The sequence below is a fragment of the Ranitomeya imitator genome, chromosome 2, assembly GCF_032444005.1.
Source record: "Ranitomeya imitator isolate aRanImi1 chromosome 2, aRanImi1.pri, whole genome shotgun sequence".
In the NCBI taxonomy this organism is placed as follows: Eukaryota; Metazoa; Chordata; class Amphibia; order Anura; family Dendrobatidae; genus Ranitomeya; species Ranitomeya imitator.
Window position 1 is genome coordinate 378,111,543 of NC_091283.1, and position 8,270 is coordinate 378,119,812.

Below are 8,270 nucleotides of genomic sequence, written 5' to 3' on the forward strand. Positions count from 1 at the left end.
TACCGTATATATTCGAGTATAAGCCGAGATTTTCAGCCCACTTTTTTTGGCTGAAAATCCCCCTCTCAGCTTATACTCGAGTCATTCCCAGGGGTTGGCAGGGGAGGGTGAGCAGGGACTGCCTAATTATACTCACCTGCTCCTGGCGCGGTCCCTGCAGGTCCCTGGCTCCCTGGCGCCCCAGCTTGTTCCTGTAGTGAGCGGTCACATGGTACCGCTCATTACAGTAATGAATATGAGGCTCCACCTCCCATAGGGGTGGAGCCACACATTCATTACTGTAATGAACAGTGACCGCTCAATACAGGAAGAAGCTGCAGCGTTGGGGAAGCAGGGACTGCACAGGGCCAGGAGCAGGTGAGTATAACGGGGAGGGGAGCGCTGCGCTGCACGATATTCACCTCCCCGTTCCGGCCGCTGCTCCGTCTTCAGCATCTTTTGCAGTGATGCTTAGGTCAGAGGGCACAATGACGTGCTTAGTGCTTGCTCTCTGCCTGAACATTAGTGCAGAAGACGCTGAAGATGGAGCGGCCCTGGAACGAAGTCAGGTGAATATTGAAAGTGCTGGGGCCCTGAGCGACAGAGAGGTGAGTATGCAAATGGGGCAAGTGTCTGTATGGAGCATCTTATGGGGCCATAACATTTGTGCAGCACTATATGGGGCAAGTGTCTATGGGGCCATAACGTTTGTGCAGCACTATATGGGGCAAGTGTTTGTATGGGGCCATAACGTACACGCAGCACTATATGGGGCAAATATCTTTATGGAGCATCTTATGGGGCCATAATCAACATTTGCGCAGCATTATATTGGGCAAATGTGTCTATGGAGCATCTTATGGGGCCATTATTAACCTTTATGCAGGATTATATGGGGTATATTTTAATATGAAGCATCTTATGGGGCCATCATAAACTTTATGGAGCATTATATGGGGCTCCTGATTCAATATGGATATTAAAAAACACTTAACCTACTGATGTCTCAATTAATTTTACTTTTATTGGTATCTATTTTTACTTTTGATATTTACCGGTAGCTGCTGCATTTCCCAGTTTTTTGTGGCAAAATTAGGGGGGTCGGCTTATACTCGAGTATATACGGTATGTGCAAAATCGGACTTACATTACACCCAGTTAGGTTTTCTCATTAGCACATAGGAGGACGCTACAAAACACCATATTCAGCTTCTCTAAACACAAACTGCTCATGTCAGAGCGCATAATTGCTTCCACATGGGCTGCTGGCCAATCAACAGGCTTGTGTGACAAAATTCGTGTTCGCACATGTGCAGTACCATTTTCTGAACATGTAGACGCCATCTTGGATGTGGAACCACATTCTTTCATACGATCTGTTCACATTATAATACCTAGAAAAAATCTGCAAGTGTCCACCATTCATATGTAGATCAATTTACTTCACTCCAATAGGTCAACATATATGTAAACTTATATTTAGAGATAAATTAACATCCACCACATCCCTTTGCATATTAGAATGCAACCCTCCATTTCTTAAAGGCGCATCATCCTGTCATAAACCAGCTATGTAATCTGCAACATGGGTACAATTTCGAAGTGAACATAAGGAAAATAAGTGCTTAAAGGGATACCTATACCAATATATGCCCTGACTTCATAGGAATACCACCTATCTCTAGGCGGCATCCTATTGTCTGTGCCACTGGTGGGAGGTATACACCCCTATCAGGGTGGGTCCCTCAACCCTCCAGTAATCACTGAGGCAAAAGTATTGATCCTAGCATAGTGCCATTTAAAAAAAAAACCAAAACAAAAAACAATATTGCATTTAAGGACGGGGTCACACTTGCGAGAAACTCGCACGAGTCTTGCACATCAATACCCGGCCCTGTGGCCTGCACTCGGACGTGAGCTTTCAGATACATAGAAATACATGCAGCCGCATGCTCCGGTACCGAGTGCCGGTGGCAGTGCCGGGTATTGAGGTCGAGTCTCATGCAACTTTCTTGCATATGTGACCCGGGCCTAATGCAGATTTTGTGCGTGTGTCTTTATTTAAGGCCAGGATCACACATGCAAGAAACTCGGATGAGTCTCGCATCTTAATACCGACACTGCCGCCATCACTCGGGAGCGGAGCGTGCGGCCGCATAGAAATACATGCAGCCACACACCACTTCCGAGTGCCGGCCGTAGTGCCGGGTATTAAGATGCGATATTTGTCCGAGTTTCTCGCATGTGTGATCCCGGCCTAACTCTTTATCGTATCTATCTATAGATCTATCAATATATCTATCTATTATCTATCGATATATCTATTATCTACCGATATATCTAGCTATCAATCGATAGATATATCTATCGATAGATAGATGAGATAGATATGATAGATATGGGATAGATAGGATATAAATATGGGATGGATAGATCGGAAATAGATATGGGATAGATCGATAATAGATACGATAGATATCTATAGCTCTATCATATCTATTATCTATTTATAGATGTATATATATCTATCTGTGTGTGTAAACATTATTCTTCAATGGAGTATGTGTGAAGAAGAGGTTGGACAAGGAGATTACATCACAATTCTTTTTTTTTTATATCTTTATTTAGCTTACAAAAACACACATCTGCATGAAAAAACCCATGAAAAACGTGGATGTACGCAGCGTCCAACTTGCAGTGTTTACTAACCATGGGAACGTACCCCAATATATCTGCAAACAGGAAATCACTTTTTTTCCCCTTCCCAGAAGCCAACTTTCAGTTAGCTTTAAAGTCATACAAAGCAGGTACAGCTGACCGCACCACCAGGATGCCTGAAGGCTGACTGACTGAGCTCCGCAAACATGCACTGCAGCCGATACCCGGACTTCGGGTGCTTATTGCCAAGAAGATTCAAGCAAACATAAATGCGGACAAGGAGAGAGATGGCAGCACTCACCCATCTTGAAGACAGGTAAAGCTTTATTATTATAAAATCTTCACGGCTCGGAGGTGCATGTACAGATGAGTGTGCAGGTAGCTTTATTTAAAGTGACAAAAAAAGCATGCAATGAAAAAATGCATAAAAAACGCATGCAGAAAAAAATGCATCAAAAACGCATGTAAAAAACGCAGGTGACCTGCCAGTGACCTCAGATGCAGATTTTACCTGCATCAAATCCTGAACAAATACTGAGCCATTCCTGACGGTGGAAACATACCCTTAAAAAGGGTCGTTAAAGTCCAAATCCACTATTAGGGCCGCCGGAGGCAATTTCTAAAGTAAGGAAAAACCTTTTGTAGAAAACGGATCTGACCTCTGTTTGGTGCATACTGTAGATATTACATAAAATGGTTGGCTTGCCCTTCAGAAGTGCTTCGAAGACAATAAATCTGCCCCTGGATCACTATGAACTTTAGTCACCTGTAGTGGACAATTGGAAGACCACAAAATTGCTACTGCCCCCCTCTTACTGTCATTGTAAGCTGAGTAGGCCCAGGGAAAAGGTATTTAGTGCAAACTTAAATGTGCCAGTGTGATTAGCAGTCAGGGCCGTAGTCATGGCCTGCACAGATGTCTGCTTTAACGTGCCCTGGCCATCCGCATCACATACACATATGTTGTGAATTCTGCTCCTGGGCTCCCTCCGGTGGTTGTAAGTGGCACTTTTGTGAGTTCTGCTCTTGGGCTCCCTCTTGTGGTTTCAAGTGGTATGGCTGCTCCTTGGAGTTAGTTGTGGTCAGCTGCCTCCACTTATCATCTCCTCTCTCACCTATTTAAGCCTGGCTGTTCCTTCAGCTAGTGCCACTTGTAAATGGTTCCTGGTTGGATTCACATCTCTTTGGCGTTCCCTGTTATCCTGACCAGTTCTGCAAAGCTAAGTTTTTGCTTACTTTTTCTGTCCATAGTTTGTGGTCTTATCCATTCTGTGCTTTTTTTTTTTTGCCCAGCATTATCAGTTTGAAGTATTTTCTGTGTTGCTGGAAGCTCTGGGAAGCAGAGTGACCCTCCACACCTTTAGTCAGGTGTGGAGATTTTTTGTTTACTCTGCGTGGATTTTTGTAGTGTTTTATACTGACCGCACAGTGTTCCATCCTGTCCTATCTATCAAGCTAGACTGGCCTCCTGTGCTCATCCTGGTTTCATTCTGTGTATGTCTTTTTCCTCTCCACTCACAGTCATTATTTGTGGGGGGCTAATCTATCCTTTGGGGATTTTCTCTGAGGCAAGATAGTTTTCCTGCTACTGTCTTCAGGGGTAGTTAGCTCTTAGGCTGTGACGAGATGCCTAGGGAGAGTTAGGAGCATTCCACGGCTGCTTCTAGTGTTGTGTTGAGCTTAGGGTCTGCGGTCAGTACAGTTACCACTTCCCTCAGAGCTCGTTCCATGTTGCTCCTAGACCACGGCATCATAACACACATAGTCCCACTGTCTCACTTGCCTGGTTTTCAGGGTCCTCCCTGAGTTGCAGAGAGCGCTCTTCTTTCACTTTAGTACATAAAGAGACAGAGTCCAGTTTAAATTAACAACTTTAATTGATTCCATACGCAGCATGTCCAGATCAGTTACAACATTGAAATGGGATTCCACACAGTACACATCCTTTGCTCTCCCTGTGCTCCTCCACAGGTCCCCCGGTATGCTCAAGGGTCATACCGTCTTGCTTGGTACCGCAGTGTCCTCCCTGTACGGCTTAACTACTTTCAGGGGTTACCCTGTCCATTTCCACTCATATATAAGGGCATCTGCAAAAGAAGAAACAAAAAAGCCAGCTCACCGATTGATGTTGGAAGCCCGGGACTCTGTCCTGATGAGACGTAGCAAGTGTCACAGCAGAAAGAGAAAAAAGTTCCAGCTTCCAATAATAAAATACAAAATTTTAATCCAACATTGTTAAAATCAGGATTACTCCTGGGACACCACCATGGCACTGGTGAGACGAGCGACACGTTTCGACCGGCGCAGTGGTCTTTGTCACAGCTAATCTACTAAGTATCACACTTGGTATAAAAAGGAACGAACACCAATGAAAAACAAGAAAAAAATCACATGACCTAAGGTCCTAAACACTGGGATACACAAGATATATAATTTAAACTAAAGATAAATGCATATTTATATTTCTGTTTGGATGCTAATTGCGTTTTGGCATGTAGGACTATATGGAGATATGGGCATGAGCTGGGGGGTCGGGGTTAATAGGGTGGGAGGTGCGCAATCACAGCTGGAGTGTATATAGGGCAGGGGAGTATGGAGAGCAGTAACCCTGATGAAGAAGAGGGCAGCCTCTTTGAAACGCGTTGGTTAATCTTCCCCTTTCCTCTTTTGAGCGCCTCAGCGCTCCATACTGAAAGTGACGTCACAATAGGAGGAGCCTATCGGCCAGTTTTTCTTTCTCTTTTACTCCTCGTGGTTTCCCGGAAGCGCTACCGGCCGGAGCGCCCCTGATTCCACACTGCGATCCTCCACCCGGCACTGACAGTGCCACAGCCCCGGTCACCTGCAGCTCACAGTCTGCAAGCAATTCCCCAGCAACGCACCACACGCCGCAGCTCCCATCTGATAGAGGTAAGCCGACGGCTATCGGTCCCTTCTGGGTATTAGCAATACAATCTTATTGTGTGGGCAGTCCACTGAAATATTGTATTTCACTATTCCAGTAGCTGGAGCAGGATTGTTGCTCGGGTTGGCATTTTACCCTCGGGGTCGTTTTATCTGTCCTGTTTTTCTCAAGCGCGGTTTCTACTTGTTTTAAGAATTTTATGTTTATGGGTGGGCACTACCCTTTTTGATCCCAGCAGCTGAGGAGGATTGTTCTCTAGGGCGAGCGCCAGTGTTAAGGTACCTTCACACTAAACGACGCTGCAGCGATCCAGGCAACGATCCGGATCGCTGCAGCGTCGCTGTTTGGTCGCTGGAGAGCTGTCACACAGACCGCTCTCCAGCGACCAACGATGCCGGTAACCAGGGTAAACATCGGGTTACTAAGCGCAGGGCCGCGCTTAGTAACCCGATGTTTACCCTGGTTACCATCCTAAAAGTAAAAAAAACAAACGCTACATACTTACCTACCGCTGTCTGCTCTGGCTGTGAGCGCCGGGCAGCCTGAAAGCAGAGCGGTGACGTCACCGCTCTGCTTTCCGGCCGCTGTGCTCACAGCCAGAGCAGAGAAGCAGAGCGCCGAGGACAGACAGCGGTAGGTAAGTATGTAGTGTTTGTTTTTTTTACTTTTAGGATGGTAACCAGGGTAAACATCGGGTTACTAAGCACGGCCCTGCGCTTAGTAACCCGATGTTTACCCTGGTTACCAGCGAAGACATCGCTGAATCGGTGTCACACACGCCAATTCAGCGATGTCAGCGGGAGAGCCAGCGACCAAAGAAAGGTCTGGCCCTCTAGCCCCGACCAACGACATCACAGCAGGCTTCTGATCGCTGCTGCGTGTCAAACTAAACGATATCGCTAGCGAGGACGCTGCAACGTCACGGATTGCTAGCGATATCGTTTAGTGTGAAGGTACCCTTATTTCTTAGTTTTATCTTCTTGTCTAGTGCCTTGCACGTCGGCAGCCCCCTCTTTGTTTCTAACCACATAATCTTGCACACATAATGGCTTTTAGTGTGCTATGGCAAGACAGAGATCACCGTATATCTTTTATTAAGGAGCGATTCCTACACAACCACCTAAAACTGAGTCCAACATTGCTAGAGGACTGTTAAAAACATTAGAAAAGCTGCTATTCATTGAAATTCGCGATATGAGGGAAATAGCCTCACTTGAAAAATATGTACAAGCCCAGACAGCCCCCAAAGGGCTAACCATCTATAAGACGCTTGCAGGCGACTTTGGGGACCCTAGTACCCAGGCTGAATGGGACTGCATGTTCAGGGATTTCTCTTTGAAAACAGTCCAGTTCATTATAAATAAGAGAGAGGTCAATTTAAATAAAACTAGCAAAGCCATTATGGATATATTTGATCAATTAAAAGTGTGTACCAACAAAGGTGATTTTAAAGAGCTGGTAGACAGTATTTTGTATAGATTAAAAGAAAAAGATATTATCTCTAGGAAAATTAAGAAATTTAAAAGGGATAATATACCGGATCACTTATATTTGAAGTATGTTAACATTACATCTCCCAGGAGTTCACATCATGAATCTAATGAGATGGTGATACTTGAATATAACGTGACACCATCACATGATGATCTAGATAACTCTATTGAATTTTCAGTCTATGCCAACTCAAATTCAACTCAGTACACGCCGGTCTCGGTTCGCCGGGAACCCCCAATTTCGAACCTGGACTCTCCCACTCCATTAAACTGTAATAATTTACTGGATACAAGTCTATATTCCAACACCCCGCCACTTGACGAAGTACAGGCGGGATCGAGTGGGCTATCTCACTGCCCAACCACTACAGCTAATAAGTTCTCACCCCTTGCATTGTATGAGGATGATAGTGTGGGTAGGGAACATTCCAGCCGAATAGATCCCTGTCTAAGAGAGCACCAGGGACATGTCACAACCACTGGGCCGATTCAACAGCCCTCTAAATGGGTACCTCTGATTAAGAACCCTAGCGGTTCCCACCCATCACAAACCAATAATAAGAGTTGGAACAGTAAAAGGCCCGGGGGCCAATGAACCATCTGGGAGAAACATGAGAGGACCCAAAGCACCATTGCGTCGTTCCTCTATTAACCAGGATTTTTTCCGACTAAGGTCAACAAAACAAAAAGAGGGGGAGGGGGGGGGGGGGGGGAAACGCTCCAAAAATAAAGTAGCGGGTCAGGCAAGCATCAATAAACAGAGGATATATAATTTAAGCGAATATCAATTATCAAGTAGTGAAATATCTCTATTACAAAGGGATTGAAATTTTCACCAACATCCACGGCAAACCCATTTAACTTATACATGTCTATGAAAAAATACTTGCAGAATTTAGCTCTCAAAAAATATTTTTGAATATTGGATATATTCATACATCATTATCTAACCCCTCCAAATTCATCCCTACACAAGAGTTCTCCAATGCCTTCTGCACATTTGACACATTAGTCACGGCAGACATCCGAAAAATGGGCCAAAAAAACAACAAAAAATGTTCCCTATAACCTGACGGTACAGGAAAGAACAGCTATAAGGGCGCTGCAGGATAATAATGACATCATAGTCCGGCCGGCGGACAAGGGCGGTGGAATAGTGATACTGAAAAGATCCATGTATCGGGAGGAATCAATCAGACTCCTTAGTGACGAAATCACGTATAGAAAATTTAAAA